The sequence below is a fragment of the Meriones unguiculatus genome, chromosome 9, assembly GCF_030254825.1.
Source record: "Meriones unguiculatus strain TT.TT164.6M chromosome 9, Bangor_MerUng_6.1, whole genome shotgun sequence".
NCBI lineage: Eukaryota > Metazoa > Chordata > Mammalia > Rodentia > Muridae > Meriones > Meriones unguiculatus.
In genome coordinates, this window is record NC_083357.1 from 25,057,063 (window position 1) to 25,074,856 (window position 17,794).

The following is a 17,794-nucleotide window of genomic DNA, read 5'->3' on the forward strand; positions in this document are numbered from 1 at the left end:
AAGGGTGGATCACAGCCATAGAACATGGAGTCAAAGCGATGTGGGTAGAGAGAAGACACCACTTGTAGCAAGTGATGTCTCATATCTAACACATCATTTCTCATGATCTACTGCTGGGTTACAGGTTTAGGGGTTTAGTCTCCTTTCCATGGGAGTGAGAGAAAAAAGCCGCATTGGTTTTTAGTCTGCCAACCACAAGGGCCTACACCTTCCAGAGCAAGTTGGAATGGCAGGGGGAACACGTGTGTGGCTAAGAACAGCAGTCTCAGCTTGACCACATCTGATTCAGCTGGAACTGTTAGCTCTCTCTGTATGGGGATGACATCAATTGAAAAAAGAACCTATCAGTAAAAGCAAAACTTAAAAAAAACATTAAAAATTAATGTAAATTAGAAAATACTAGGGAGGTACACAACCTAATTTCTTCATTTTACAGAACAGGAGAGTGCCTCTTGGAAGACCAGTAGCAACCCAATGGAAGGACCAGGACTGCAACTGTAGGCTTTGACTTGCCTTCAGGGATCCTGTCATGTCATCCCATCCCACTTACCTCAGGTCTTAAAAATGGAAAGCTCCACAGGGAGGGGCATGGAATATATGTCCTAGAGTTGGATGCCAAGGGCCAGATATGACCCATGATTCCTAGTACATGAGGTGTTGTCTTTTTGAAACTCATTTCATTTTCCACATCTATCAAGTATCCATAAACCAGCAAAGTAAATCATGAAATTATCGTCTGTACTCTAGGAATTCATGTTGTTATCATGCTTGGGCTGATGTCATCACGTTTTAAATATTTGACACATCTGAGGAATGATTATATCACTGTTATGGCAGTGCCTCTGAAGATACTATCAACAACCTGCTTCTATGGTAAACCAGAAGACTTCTTCTGCAATGAGCTGAATGGAACGGATTTTACTCTGGGCTGTCACTATCTCCAAAGCGAGTGCTTTTGACATGACTGGATATGCCTGACTTGATGTGGAGAGGACTCATCTTCTGCTACTGTAGCTAGGGTCAGCATGACATCACCGAAAGCCACTTCAATGTAAAATAAATGTCACTAGAAATGATGTTCACAGAGCTTTGAGGGCACCTTAGCACGACCAATTGAGGAGTAAAAGCAGTGAGCTGTCAAAACTCAAAGGCAAACATGAAGGCATACAGATGGCCTTGGAGCCTGCTGCCCAGAGCTCTTCCACTGAGAATATGGGCAATGCTCAGGCAGCTGGGTTGCCTTACAAAACAAAGGAAAACAAAAAGGAACAACAACAAAAGCACAGAACACAGAGTTTTTCCATTGTTCAAACTGTCCCAGTCAAGTTGGAAAACTTAAAGAAAAAGCCCAAGGAACCAATTCAAGTTAACAAAACAAAACAAACCAAACCAAAAAAACCTCTCACAGGATTTGTAGAGCCCCTGTAGAGTTTTGTGGCTTAACAACTGTGTTTTTAGGCTGTACATCACTGGCAGTGCTCCAATGGTGAGTTATAATCATACATCACGAGAGAGATGGCACTCTCCTGATATATGGGCTCCGTACATCATCCCAGCACTACGGAAGTGATGATGCATTGCGCTGAGCCACAATGAGCATTTAAAGGAGCTTTTAGCAACCAGACAGTTTTAAATTTCAAATTTTCTAAAAATCAAGGTCTTTTCAAGTCAGATAAAAGCAAGGCGAGGGAATGTGGTGTCGTATGGAGTCGCCGGAGTCTGAGAGCCTGCCAACCTGTCATTGCCTTTTGGCTTCAAGCTCAGGAGGTGTGAATAATTGGCAGGCTCTATTTTTTTTTCACTGTTTTTCCATAAGAACAGAAGTCCAGGGACCCGAACAAACAGGAGCAAGTGTCAATGCATCTATTTTGCCAATCAGTTTCCTGAATCTTCCATACTGTAAGCAGGAGTCATTCAATAGCACCTCAAGCGCCGCCTCGCAGGAGCTGTGCCAGGGTACTGGCTGAACCTAGGGAGAGCACTTCTTTTTCTTTGCTCCAAGAAGCTCTCCTACTGAAATGTAAAACAAAACAAAGCAAAAAGAAACAAACGGAAAGTAGTTAAACTTCCTAACCCATCACTCTCAAACTCCAAATAAGGTAGAAAATTAGTCTCTTCTAACATTTGTTTGTAAGATGCAGGAAGCTCTGACAGCAAATGAGAAAAAGGAAGGTGAATGGTATCCAGGCTTCCCACCCGGAGGCGGACATTGGAGCTTCTGTCACAGTTAGGTCACCTGTCCTATTTTACCGTGTTAATAAGATAGCAGTGCAGCTTATGGGGCAATAATGTGGCTTTAGGAGAATGTATCCACTTTGATTAAGACCTACCTGCTGGGAGGAGGGCGTGATCAGAATCATTACTATCAATTAAGAAAACAGGTGTTAGGAGAACTTTTCTCCCTTGTTTAAAATTTCACTGCAATAAGCAGAACAATATGAAAATCTCCCTACTGTTTGGTAATAGACACTAATAGTGACACTGGGGGGCAATTACATCTCCAGCGGCATCTTCTGTTTTTCTTCACCAAGTATATTAAAGGAAAGCAGTGGTAGAGATACTGCCATGTGGAGAGAAGCATCTGGCTGTGAGGAATTAACATTCTCCTTTCTTATTACCTTGCCTACAGTTTATCATTCCTTTGTCTTCCTCCAGAAGATTCTAACACTCAAATTATTATAGATTTTTAAATAAGGGTAGTAAAAAGGAAGGAATGCATGACTTGCTACTTTGAGGCCGCTACCTCAATGGTGTGAACAAGGCAGGTTTTACATCTGGAAAGATGAGGTTCTTGTACAAGCTTTTAAGTGAATTCACCAAATCGTCGTCTTTTCTTTTCTACAGAGAGAAACCCAATTGAAGTTTTCTTTAATAAGGTAAAAATCTTCATCTATACATTCACAGTAATAGTATACCATCCATATATGCACTATTTCAAAGTCATTTTTACTTTTATTAGCTATTATTGATGTGAGCATACAATACACCAATAACTAAGCTTAGTCATATATGCATACATTATATGAACATACAAATACAACCTAACAAAACACTATACTATGACTTGAGAATTATTCTTAATACTCTCTGTGTATATATCTCCTCTATATGTCTCCTCATACTCTCTCTCTCTCTCTCTGTGTCTGTGTCTCTCTGTCTGTGTGTGTTTCTTTGAGTGAAAATGAGGCTTAGAAGACTTAGCAAATTGTACAAGGTCATCAAGTTGATAAAGCAGCAAAATTGAGGTTCTAAGCAGGACCATGAGATGCCAATGCTCAATTTGATACACTATCAGCATATGATGATGCCTTATCTAGAACATCTGGGATGCACATTGTCGTTCCCATGAATAGACCAAGATCAGGCCTTCAGTTATATGCAGGCCAGTAAATTCACAAACATCACCTTTAATTGAGCTCCACGTAGACAAACACTAGGACAAGTGACAGCTTACTCGGCTCCAGACAATTCTGTACATGGTGAAGGAAAATCAGCTAAACATGACCAGAGGGGATTCTAAGAAGCTGAGAGGCAAAATGTCTTCACATGTATTTTTGTGCAAACCTGCTGAAGAAGCACAAGCAAAAGCACCTGGCTGCTTCTGGCAACTACTCTGAGTGTCCAAGGAGATCTCAGAGAGGTGGAAGACCATATTGGCTAAAGGAAAGGGGGAATTTGAAGACATGGCAAAGGCTGACAAGGCTTGCTATAAAAGAGAAATGAAAACCTACATCCAAAAGGAAGTTCAAGCTCAATGCACTCCAAGATCCCTTCTTCAGCCTTCTTGTTCTGTTCTGAGTATTATGCAAAATCAAAGGAGAGCACCCTGGCTTATCCATTGGTGATGCTGCAAATACACTAGGGGAGATGTGTAACAACACTGCCTTGGACGACAAGCAGCCCTATGAAAAGAAGGTTGCCACACGGAAGGATAAAAAATGTGAAAAGGATGGTGCTGCCTTGAGTTTAAGGAAAACCCAATGCACTGAAAAGGGAGTTGGTCAAGGCTGAAATGAGCAAGAAAAGGAAGAAAAAGCAAGATGATGAGGATGAGGAAAAGAAGGAAGATGAAGAATATGATGATGAATAAGTTGGTTCTAGCAGTTTTTTGTTGTTGTCGTCTATAAAGCATTTTACTCCACCCTGTATACAACTCACTCCCTTTAAAGAAAAAAAAAAAGAAAGAAAGAAAAGAAATGTAAGGCTGTATAAGACTTCTTTTTTAAACTCTATGGTGTCTTTTTTTTTTTTTTGTATAGTTAACACACTACCAAATATATCTTTAGATAGCTCTGTTCTGGTGATATTTTCAGCATCCAATAATCTTACCTAGTACAGTCTGGCGGTTGTATGTTGGCATGGAAATTAAAAGCAGGTTCTTATTGGTGCACAGCACAAATTATTTATATATGGGGATGGTAGTTTTATGGCTTTAGCTTTTCATTTTTTTGATCTTCAATTGTCTGTGATGCAGCTTATACAAAGATAATTATTGTTCTGTTAACCGAACACCACTCTGTAATTGCAAAAAAAAAAAATATTGTGGCTGATTTTGTTGACATTCTGAATGCTTTTAAGTAAATATAAATTTTTGTTAAAAAATAACAAACATTACCCCCTTTCATTGCACAAAATTCTAGTTTGGGTGATAATTTGTATAGTCCTTCATCAAGTCCCGTATTTCATACTAGAGAATCTTATTTCTGCTGATTTGAGCATTCTTATCTGACTGTAGTGGGATACAAGAAGGAAAGAGAAGAAAGAAGGTTCTTACGAAGTCCTTAAAGAACAGGCCACTGACTTTTTAAGCTCTGATGGTATGATTAAATTTCCATTGTGTTCCTAACACAGCTGAGAGCCCCTCTGTTTAAAGCTGTTTAGAGCTGTTTAAAGCCCCTCTAGCTTTAAACAGAAACCTCAAGTGCTCTAGAAATTTCTACAGTTGAGTACTCTTTATTTTCATGATAGACAGCAACAGTTATTGTAGCTACTCATTAAACTCTTACAATAACCCAAGCACCATATGGTGAGAACTGAGATAAGCCCTGTATCTATAATATCTTCATTATTTATCATGAAATTCCATGACACATCATCAAAACCTTTGTCAATGTTGACAGATGAGGACATGGAGGCCCACAGAAGTAGTCTGCTCAATTTCAAAGCCACAGAGTGACATCCGAGTCCAGCTAAACCCAGACTGATAGAACTTCCGTACTCTGTTCTCTTCACACTACTGACCCTTGAGACAGTAAACTCTTCTGCAAGGAAAACCCATGGGAGGGGCTTGAAAGACATGTGAGATCTGTCTTTACAAATACTCTGGAGTACCTTTTGGCCCCCAGTTAACTTTCAGTGACATAACAGATCTAAGTTCTTAGACCTAATTGGCAAAAAGATAGAACAAAAGTATGTTAACAATCACTGCCCATAAAGAAGTAGACAAGCCCCTCTCCCCCCAAAAGACATAAAACCAGGATAGCCTAATATGCAGGTACCTGAGATGAGGCCAGTCTCTACTGTATTGGGCTGTGTGTCATGTGACAACAGAGGTGGAATCTGGATAAACTATTTTAGATAAAGAGTTCAGCTGGAATGAAGGAACCACAGGCCTCTGCAGAAAAGTGTTCTGTTGGCTTTTATAGAGTCCTGGTCTTAGTGCTGATACTGTGTGGAGGGTTACTTTCAGGAGTCCAGAGGATGTTACTTGATCACTACACATTGTAATCACTGTATTTCTGATGGTTTTGGGTTCTGCTAATTAAGAGTATTCTTCCTTCCCTGTAAAATTCCTTTCTCATCTGATCTTTTCTGCTCGCCCTCTGTCAAGAACCCTTTCAAAGCTGCTCCAATGTGCAGGCTGTAGCTCCTCTAATGCTTTCTATGAACATGGACAACAATTTTAACTATACAGTATAAATATCACAAGTGTTAATCTTATATTATTTGGAATTCTAGATATTTGATATTGTGGCTTTCTCCTAATTTTTCCCTCTTTCCCTCTCCACATTCCTAAGTTAAAGAACATATTTATTAAGTGTTATTGAGATGGGGGTAATATGAGATGGATCAATGAAGGGATAAATAAATGGGAAGTCTGACTGGTGATGGAAGGAAATATGAATGAATACATAAATGGGTAGGTGATTGGATGCATGGAAAATGGTTAAATTAAGTTTACTAAAGTACTCTTGATTTCTTAGTTTTTATAAAATTAAAATATTTATGTTTGAGTTTCTTGGCCATTCATGTCTTTTTCTTCTTCTGGAGAGTCCCTAGTCATACAAGGATATGGCCTACATAAAGCCACTATGAAGATAACACACATAGCATTTTTCCACACCAAAGAACATCTTCCCACCAAAATGTCATTTTAATTGTTTTCTCTATGCAATCTTTTTACAAAATTCCTTAGACATGCTCTGTGGCTGGAGTCATAGCTCATCCTACAATCACTATTGCTAGGACTGCCAAGGAGACCTACTCCATGATCAGCACTGACTTTACGAACAGCCACATGGCTCCCTCTCAAAAGACAAGAAACCCACCTTGCCTCTGACCTTCAAAGATTATATATTAACTCTTTCTTTGATAGGCAGAATAGCAAAACCATGTAATTTTCATTTGCACGATATATTGAAACATTAACCCAGAGAGCTAGTCCTTCTACTATCTTTTTGTTGAAAATATAATAAAGGAATTAAATACAAATGAAACAAGGATGACATTTTTCCTTGTCTTACTTATTTTGTGCCAAATTCATACTGGTTTACTGTTTGCCCTACACATAATTACTGTTCTTTAATTTATGTTTCAATAAAATGTATAATAATAAACGTTTACTGCTCAATGAATAAACATTCAGATGAAGCCTTTAATAGGGGTTACATGCTGCAGAGCAGCACTGTGGCTTTCCAGAAATCTCACCCTCTACTTAATGAACCCCATTTCCATAATCTGTGCATTATGGCTTAAGCTTCCCTTTAGGAGTATTTTACCAAGCAAAAATTCATGGAACACTTCTAGTCCAAAGGGAGAAAAATGTTAAGGGGATTAATAACTTGTCCCATTAAAGAGACAGGACAAGCTTTCACGTTTCTCCAGAGACTGTAACTTAGTAATTATGATGGTGGCATTTCCTAATTACCTCTCTAGTCAGGTGTATCTCTACTATAGATTTTTACCTCTAAAATTTGGTTTAAATGAAAGTGATTAGATACACAGAAAGGCCAGCTACGAAGGTCAAGACTGGGTGAATTCCCTTTTCTGTGATAACAAAAAGACCAGGCAAGAGAACTAAACATTTTAGGGATTTCACGATACAGTCAACTAGATACTTGTGGAAATGGAGTGACTGCGGGGAAAGCAAGATGGCACAGTGCTTAAAGGTGCTTGCTGCCAAGCTTGACAGCCTGAGGTCAGTCCCAGGACTCACATGGAAGAGGCAGACAAGGTGCCTCCTGTAAGTTGCCCTCAGCCTGTATATGAATGCTGAGGCATTTCATTCAAACACATGGGCACTCAAAAACTAATTTTCAAATATGTATTAACAAAACCAAGCATGAAGTTAGAGAGCTGGCCCAGCGTCTAAGGGCACTTGCTGCCTTTGCAGATGGCCTAAGTTTGGTTCCCGGCATCCCAAAGTGGCTCAGAGCCACGTGTAACTCAGTTCCACAGGTCTGATACATTCTTCTGACTCTGCAGGCCCAGGCATTATATATACAGACATATTTATACACGGAAAACTAAATAAATCTGAAAAGAATTTTAAAGTTACCCAGAAGTAACTAAATTTAGATAAAATTCTAAGCTGGGCTTCAGGTTGATGACATGATACATTTTTTTTTTAAGGTGACCTGTTTTTTTGTTTTTTTTAAAGTAAACTCACTTAACAGAATTTAACACTATCATCATTTCAAATGGTTATCTACTTTAAGTTTTTTTGCAAATTATATTCTTTCTCTCTCTTATTTGTTCTTTTGAGACAGAGTCTCTCTATATAGCCCTGGCTGTCCTAGAACTCTCTCTGTACACCAGGCAGGCCTCAGACTTGGAGAGCTGCCTGCTTCTGCCTCTGCCATGCTGAGATTAAAGATGTGTGCGGCTACTGGCAGGTTGCAAATTATATTCTTAAAAGAACATACCTTTAAAAAATAACTGGAGCACAATGAAATATTTTCTCCTCTGCCAGCGCCCAGTACTGGGCTATTTACCAGAAGAAAACCAAAGATTTCAGAGGAGAACAGGGAACAAAGACTTTGGATGGTGTGACAAGAACCAGGTACTCAGACTTGGCAGATCACTGAGAAGACACGCTAACTGACAGCTGTCACTCTGAGACTTTTCAGACTGCTTGACTGGCAGGTTGGCACGGCTCACATACATATTGTCGGGAAGAACTCACTGTACACCGGGAGAAATCATGTGTCTTTAGTACGAGTGAATATCTCCATACCTGCATGCTACAAGTTGAGTCTATGGTGATATTTTCCCTAGGAAATGGAGCATGCGCATTGAGTTCCTAAGTGAAAGCTATGCCACCACCATTTTGTGATGTGCTATGACTCATTTATGCCTTGACTTTCACTGTAAAAGCTTCCCAATGAAGATTATTCTCCCTTAATATTAGTTGAATTTAATCCTTAATATGAAATTATTTTTTAGCATTTTAATATTGCCACTCTCCCATATGATTTCAACAAAATAAAACATGCATCATAAATAGAACTCAGTGTGATCCAAATTTGATTGTATTTTTCATTGGTTTCTTTCCCACATATTTCACTTTTCTCTTGGTATGCAAGATTTTATATTTTCTAAAATTCCTTAGAAAGCACAGAGCTAGGAACAAGGCAAGAGGGCAAGTGGACAAACTGTTAGAATTAAGTTGACAGTGTAGAGCTGTATTTTCCTTGTAACTCAAGGGAGCAGATATTTACGCCAAAGTGAAATGCTTTAAAAAATGACATCTTTTCCTAGGATGGAGTTCAATGTATTGAGCTGTTAATTAAAGCTACTCTTGTGGAGGTCTACCCAATGTGCCACAAGATTTTATGAACTTGGAAATCACCACTCTATAGAGCTAGCCATACCTGTGGCTCATTACAGAACCATGGCCTATGAAGGCTCACATCAGGTAGATTAGCATTCACTCAGTAAAAGGAGGCACTGGCATTCGTCACTCCACTGTAGAGGAACTTGAAGCACATATGCCAGACAGTAGAATGTAGGAATGTAAAGAAAATGGAATCTTCCATGATATCGCCTATGCTTGAGATGTTTTCATAACACAAATAAAAATATAGAGACAGAGAATAAGCAGTAGATCATCAGACTGTGGAAGTGGAGATGGATAGATGTAGAACTCAGGGCAGGAATCATCAGAGTTGGAGGATGAACATGTCTAGAGAGCTAAGGTGTATCTACACGACACTGATCCAAAAGCCCTGCAGGATACCACAATGTGAGGATTCTCTAATTCCTTAAATAAAATAATACAATGTTTAAGCTTACAGTCCTCCTCTGTGCTTTACATCTTTACTAGATAACTTACAAACCCTGATTGAAAACATGGTATAATTGTCATACACTACTATTCAGAGGATAATGACAAGAAAACTTCTCTATCCATGCTTTTTTGATGTTTTTACTTGCTTCCCAACCCTATCCATTTTGTTTTTCAATTATATTGTTTTCATACAAACTATTAGGTCATATTCTTTCCTCTTTTCCACCTCATAAATATATTATATATACATATAAACAGCACACACAAAACAAACAAAAATGGAAACAACCAAAACACCAAGAGCCATGGGGTACATCTTCAAAGAATATTTTTGATCCCTGCTTAACTTAACTTATGTAGTGCTTGCAGACATGAAAGATCAGGTTTATTAGACATAGAATTCCTGCGAAGTAATGAGATTTTAATGTTCTTTGCCATAAAACAAACAAAAACATGAGTAACTGTAAATTGATGTACATGTTAATTTCCTTTACTGTAGAAATTATCTAACTGTGTATGTGTATCCAATAATATCCATGTTGTGTACCTAAAGTCTGCATAATAAAGCTTACTTAAAATACGCAAAGTACACATTATTTTTACAAGTGAGAATCTTTTCAAAATAGTCGTTATATAACATACTGAAAGCAAACATACATTCTCAACGAAGTCCCCACAACACACAAACATTGTTTTGGTATCCTAAGGCAGAATGGATAGCTTGGATTAGACCAATGAGCCCTGTTTTTATAAGGACCTCCTGAATAAGCTCTTGGTATGGGGCTAGAAGGATGGCAACAGGAGTACTCAGAGGGGAGCATAAGATCTGAGCTGGCTCCCACACTGGAAGCAAGAAAGATTTGTGAGACTCTAGTTCTGAGATACAAGTAGTGAATTCTGCTGAGGCAACAACAATAAAAAAAGGAGAAAAGGGGACTGGGGAGTCGACAAGATGGCTGCAATGGGAGGACACTGTGTTTGAAGAGCAGGACAGCAGTGTTGGCAAAGCGACCAGGAGACTGAACTCTAGGACCTAAAACACCAGCCTTTGTGATTGCCAGGTGAGAGGAAAGCTTACTGTGTGGAAATCAATTGGGACCGACCTCAGGTTACCCAGTCAATACCTGGAAACGGTCCTGGGGACCAGCGGGCGCACCCGCCACCCCAGATCAGAGCACACAGCCTCCTGTGGTGCTCCCAGCCGCCATCCAGGACCAGGACACACAGCCTCTGGCCCAGAGTGAGGCGTCCAGCCTCCAGACCAGAGCAGAGACCTCAGTTGACAGCCTAGAGGGGAGTGCATAGCCTCACACCCAGAGCTGCACCCCCAGCCACCATCCCAGACCGGGGTGCACAGCCTCATGACCAGAGTGGCATGCCCAGCTGCTATCTCAAACTTGGGCGCAAAGTCTCCCGGCCCAGAGCTGAGCACCCAGCCTCTGGCCCAGAGACTTGCTGGGCGCTCCTCTCACCTTCCCAGACAGAACTGTGTGCCCCAGGGTACCAGACTGAGTTTCCCTGTTGGGAGAAAACCCCACAGCTAGGGAATAAGCAGGTTCTTCAAGAGGACTGTACCTGGAAAACAGTATAACAACAGCAGCAGCTCAATAAATTCATAATGAGAAACCCAGCAGCAGCAGAGGACTTCTATGGGTGAGAGGAGAGCTCCCCCTTGACTAACAAAGACCACAGCAACCACTCAGGTTTATACGCCTGAGGTGAGCAGTGGCAATTCCTGAAAAATACTGGCCATACAGTGACCATACCAAAAAGTGGAGGAGGCCTCCTTCAGGAAAAATCACCTTCCTGCCAAGGGGATTCCCCCTACCTCAGGATTCCAGGAAGCACCAGAAACTAACAGCCAACACGTAAAACAGCCCAATGGGTAGAGGTCAGCATAAAAGCTCAACCAACAAAAGACAGAGCAATATGGCATCTCCAGAACCCAGCCATCCAGGGGCGAGCAGCCATGGACACCCCAGCATAATTGAAATTCAAGAGGATGACCTCAGATATATGCTGATGAAGAGGATAATAGAGGAAACAAATAAAATATGTAAAGAATTAGAGGAAGATAAAAATCAAACAGATCATGGCTATCGGTAAATAAATGGAAGAAGTTAAAGACAAGCAGATTATGGCCATCCGTGAAGAAATACTGGAAGATGCAGCCAAACAGTTTGTGGCCTTTAGAGAAGAAATAATTAAATCACTGAAAGAAATAAAATAGAGGAATGTTCAAAAAAACAGTTGAAGGAACTAAAAGAAAAACAGGAAAATACAATCAGACAGGTGAAGGAAATAAACAAAACAACTCAAGATCTGAAGATAGGATTGGAAAAATTAAAGAAAACACAAATGGAGGAAATCATGGAGAGGAAGAATTTAGGGAAGAAAACAGGAACTACAGAGGTAAGCCTAACCAACAGACTACAAGAGATAGAGAAAGAATCTCAAGTATAGAATATACAATGAAAGAAATTGATGTATCCATCAAAGAAAATGTTAAATCCAAAAAATTCCTAACACAAACCATCCAAGAAATCCAAGACAATATGAAAAGACAAAACCTAAGAATAATAGGAATAGAGGAAAAAGAAGATTCCCTGCTCCAAGGCCCAGAAAATATCTTCAACAAAATCATAGAAGAAAATTTCCCCAAATTAAAGGAGAGCCCTACAGAACACCTAATAAATTAGACCAGAAAAGAAAATCCTCCCACCACATAATAATCAAAACAGTGAGTATACAGAACAAAGAAAAAATACTGAAAGCTGCAAGGGAAAAAGGCCAAGTAACATATAATGGCAAACCCATCAGAATCACACCAGACTTCTCAACAGAGACTATGAAAGCAAGAAGTCCTGGACTGATATAATGCAGACCCTAAGAGAACACAGATGTCAGCCCAGGCTAATATATCCAGCAAAACTCTCAGTCACCATAGATGGAGAAAACAAGTTCAAACAATACCTACCCACAAATCCAGCATCACAGAAGATACGAGAAGGAAAAATAGAACCCAGGAAAACTAACTACATTCAGAAAAACACAGGAAACAAATAACCTCACTACAGCAAACCCAAAAGTAGCCACAACACAAATATACTACCATAGCCAACAGAAAATTAAAGCATCTAACGGCCACTGGTCATTAATCTCCCTTAACATCAACGGACTCAATTCTCCAATAAAAAGACACAAACTAACAGAATGGATATGTAAACAAGACCCAACAATCTGTTGCATACAAGAAACACACTTAAGTCACAAAGATAGACATTACCTGAGAGTAAAAGGCTGGAAGACAGTTTTCCAAGCAAATGGACCTAAGAAGCAAGCAGGAGTAGCCATTCTAATATCTGATAAAATAGACTTTCAACCAAAATTAATCAAAAGAGATGGTGAAAGTCACTTCATACTCATCAAAGGAAAACTCCAAAAAGAGACCACAATTCTGAATATCTATGCCCCAAACACAAGAGCAAACACTTTTGTAAAAGAAACATTAATAAAACTGAAACCACACATAGAACTCCACACATTAAGAGTGGGAGACTTCAACACCCCACTCTCAACAAAGGACAGGTCAAAAAAACAGAAATTAAACAAAGAAACAATGACTCTAACAGAGGTCATGAATCAAATGGACCTAACAGATGTCTACAGAACCTTTCACCCAAACACAAAAGAATTTAACTTCTTCTCAGCACCTCATGGAACCTTCTCCAAAATAGACCACATAGTTGGTCACAAAGCAAGCCTCAACAGATACAAGAAGATTGAAATAATCCCTTGTATCCTATCTGACCATCATGGAATAAAGCTGGATCTCAATGACAACAGAAATAACAAAAAGCCTACAAACACATGGAAACTGAACAACTTGCTACTCAGTGACAGTTGGGTCAGGGAAGAAATAAAGAAAGAAATTAAAGTCTTCCTAGAATTCAAAGAAAATGAAGGCACAACATACCCAGACTTATGGGATACAATGAAAGCAGTGTAAGAGGAAAGTTCATAGCACTAAGTGCCTACAAGAAGAAATTTGAAACATTTCATGCCAGCAACTTAATGGCTCACCTAAAAGCCCTAGAAAAAAAGAAGCAGACACACCAAAGAGGAGTAGACAGCTGGAAATAATCAAACTCAGGGCTGAAATCAATAAATTAGAAACAAATAAAAAATTCAAAGAATCAATGAAATCAAGATCTGGTTCTTTGAGAAAATCAACAAGATAGACAAACCCTTAGCCAAACTAAGTAACCAGCAAAGAGACACTATTGAAATCAACAAAATCAGAAATGATAAGGGGGACATAACTACAGACACTGAGGAAATCCAAACAATCATTAGGACTTACTTCAAAACTCTATATGCCACAAAATTTGAAAATCTAAACGAAATGGACAATTTTCTGGATCAATTTCACTTACCAAAGCTAAATCAAGATCAGGTAAATCAATTAAATAGTCCTATATCCCCTAAGGAAATAGAAGCAGTCATCAAAAGTCTTCCATCCAAAAAAAGCCCAGGACCAGATGGCTTCAGTGCAGAATTCTATCAGACCTTCAAAGAAGAGCTACCTCCAATTCTCTTCAAACTATTGCAGAAAATAGAAGCTAAAGGAACTTACCAAACTCATTCTATTAAGCCACAGTCACCTTGGTACCTAAACCTCACAAAGACCCAACAAAGAAAGAGAATTTCAGGCCAATCTCCCTTATAAACATTGATGCAAATATACTTAACAAAATACTTGCAAACCAAATACAAGAACACATCAAAGATATCATCCACTATGACCAAGTAGGCTTCACCCCAGGTATGCAGGGGTGGTTCAATATATGGAAATCCATCAATGTGATCCACCATATTAACAAACTGAAAGAAAAAATAGATGATAATCTCCTTAGATGTTGGAAAAGCATTTGACAAAATCCAACATCCATTCATGTTTAAAGTCTTGGAGAGATCAGGGATACAAGGCACATATCTAAACATAGTAAAGGCGATATACAGCAAGCCTATAGCCAACATCAAACTAAACAGAGAGAAACTTAAAGCAATCCCACTGAAATCAGGGACAAGGCAAGGCTGCCCACTCTCTCCATATCTCTTCAACATAGTGCTGGAAGTCCTTGCTAGAGCAATAAGACAGTTGAAGGAGATCAAAGGGATACAAATTGGAAAGGAAGAAGTCAAATTATCACTATTTGCAGATGATATGATAGTATACCTGAGTGACCCCAAAAATTCTACCAGGGAACTCCTACAGCTGATAAACACCTTCAGCAAAGTGGCCGGATACAAAATTAACTCAAAAAAAATCAGTAGCCCTCCTGTATACAGAAGACAAAAGGGCTGAGAAAGAAATTAGGGAAACAACACCCTTCATAATAGCCACAAATGACATAAAGTACCTTGGTGTAACCCTAACCAAGCAAGTCAGACTTGTATGAAAAAAATTTCAAGTCTCTGAAGAAAGAATTAGAAGAAGATATCAGAAGATGGGAAGATCTCCCATGTTCATGGCTTGGCAGGATTAGCATAGTAAAAATGGCCATCTTACCAAAAGCAATCTACAGATTCAATGCAATTCACATCAAATTACCAACACAATTCTTAAAGAACTTGAAAGAAAAATTCTCAACTTCATATGGAGAAACAAAAAACCCAGAAATGCTAAAACAATCCTCTACAATAAAAGATCTTCTGGAGGTATCTCCATCCCTGATCTTAAGCTGTACTATAGAGCAACAGTAATAAAAACTGCATGGTACTGGCATAGAAACAGAATGGTAGAACAATGGAACTGAACAGAAGACCCAGAAATAAACTCACTTATGGACACTTATGGACACCTGATCTTTGACAAAGATGTCAAAACCATACAATGGAAAAAAGATAGCATCTTCAACAAATGGTGCTGGTCTAACTGGATGTCTACATGTAGAAAACTGCAAATAGATCCATACTTATCACCCTGCAAAAAACTAAAGTACAAGCAGATCAAAGGCCTCAACATAAAACCAGACACATTAAATTGGTTAGAAGAAAAAGTGGGGAAGACCCTAGAACTCATTAGCACAGGAGACAACTTCCTGAACAGAACACCAAGAGCACAGGCTCTTAGAGCAACAATCTATAAATGGAACCTCATGAAACTGAAAATCTTCTGTAAAGCAAAGGACACTGTCATCAAAACAAAATGAATGCCTACAGATTGGGAAAGAATCTTCACCAACCCTTTGTCTGACAAAGGGCTAATATCCAGTATATACAAAGAATTAAAGAAGTTGAAAAGCAATAAATCAAATAATCTGATTAAAAAATGGGGAACAGAGCTAAACAGAGAATTCTTGATAGAGGAATATGGAATGGCAGAGAAATACTTAAAGAAATGCTCAACGTCATTAGCCATCAGGGAAATGCAAATCAAAATGACCCTGAGATTTCACCTTACACCCATCAGAATGGCCAAGATGAGAAACTCAAGTGACAACACATGCTGGAGAGGTTGTGGAGAAAAGGGAATCCTCCTCCACTGCTGGTGGCAATGTAAACTTGTGCAACCACTCTGGAAATCAATCTGGCGCTTTCTCAGACAACTAGGAATAGCACTTCCTCAAGATGCAGCCATACCACTCCTAGGCATATATCCAAAAGAGGCTCAAGTACACAAAAAGGACATTTGCTCAACCATGTTTGTAGCAGCTTTATTTGTAATAGCCAGAAGCTGGAAACAACCCATATGCCTCTCAGCTGAAGAATGGATACAGGAATTGTGGTACATCTATACAATGGAATATTACTCAGCAATGAAAAATAAGGAAATCATGAAATTTGCAGATAAATGGCGGGAACTGGAAAGGATCATCCTGAGTGAGCTGTCCCAGAAGCAGAAAGACACACAAGGTATATACTCACTCATATAGACATGTAATATAGGATAAACCTACTAAAATCTGTACACCTAAAGAAACTAATCTAGTGGGAGGACTCTGGTTAAAATGCTCAATCACCATCCTGAAATGCAAAGAGGATGGACATCAGAAGAAGAAGAAATCAGGAAACAAGTTAGGAGCCTCCCACAGAGGGTCTCTGAAAGGCTCTGCCCTGCAGACTATCAAAGCAGATGTTGAGACTTATGGACAAACTTTGGGCATAATGCAGGAAATCTTATGAAAGAAGTGGGAAATAGTAAGATCTGGAGAGGACAGGAGGTCCACAAGGAGAGCAACAGAATCAAAAAATTTGAACACAGGGGTCTTTCCTGAGACTCATACTCCAACCAAGTACCATACATAGAAATAACTTAGAACCCCTGCACAGATGTAGGCCATGGCAATTCAGTGTCCAAATGGGTTCCATAGTAATGGGAACAGAGACTGCTTCTGATATGAACTGATTGGCCTGCTCTTTGATAAACTCCCCCTGAGGAGGGAGCAGCCTTACCAGTCCACAGAGGAAGACAATGCTGATGAGACCTAACAGACAAGGATCAGAAGGAAGAAAAAGAAACCCTCCTCTATGAGTGGATATGGGGAGGGAGCATGTGTGGAGAAAAGGGAGGAAGAGAGGAATTGGGAGGGGAGGAGGGAGGGAACTAGAGGGGGGATACAAAGTAAACAAAGTGTAAGTAAAAATAAAATTAAATTAAAATTTAAAAAAAATCAAAAGGAGAAAGGTACTGAGAAGGCCCAGGAACCAACCTTCATTTATCTTATTATAAATTTGTTGTCAAATGATAAAGTGATTGCCCAGATATTATTAGGAAATTGGACAATATGAGAAACTTGTGATGTTCCTTTTCTGGAAGATTTCTATGACTAAGGTATGGTGTTTATGTTGATTCTAGCTTTTGAGTTGATGTTGGAACACTCATTCCCTTTAGTGTCCTCACTCAAACAAAGTGGCTATTAATAGAAGGAAGACACACAGCACCATGCTTGTTAGTCAAAAGCCTTCTTTTAAAAAAGTCAGCTGCTGCCGAGTGTAGGCAAAAAATGTAATTTATCAGAAGTCTTACCACCGTGTTACAGTGTTAGAGAATTACAGTGGTTAAGACCTGGTAGGGACAGTGGATAGGAACAGCACTCTCTGACTGTGCTGTGTGGAAGCCTGGGGGTGCGGTAGCATTAATGGTTCTTCTACATCAGGGGTTTTCAACCTCCCCAATGCTGCAACCCTTTAACACAGCTCCTCATGGTGCGGTGACCCACCCAACCATAAAATTATCTTCATTGCTACTTCATAACTGTAATTTTGCTACTGTTAGGAACT

General features: G+C 39.4%; 1 protein-coding gene across 3 annotated transcripts in view; it reads right to left on the reverse strand.

The window, feature by feature from the left end:
* The window catches only part of Fhit (fragile histidine triad diadenosine triphosphatase), a 1,530,368-nt gene that overhangs the window by 225,528 nt on the left and 1,287,046 nt on the right, over positions 1 to 17,794 (reverse strand). The gene's annotated exons all lie outside the window — the stretch shown is intronic.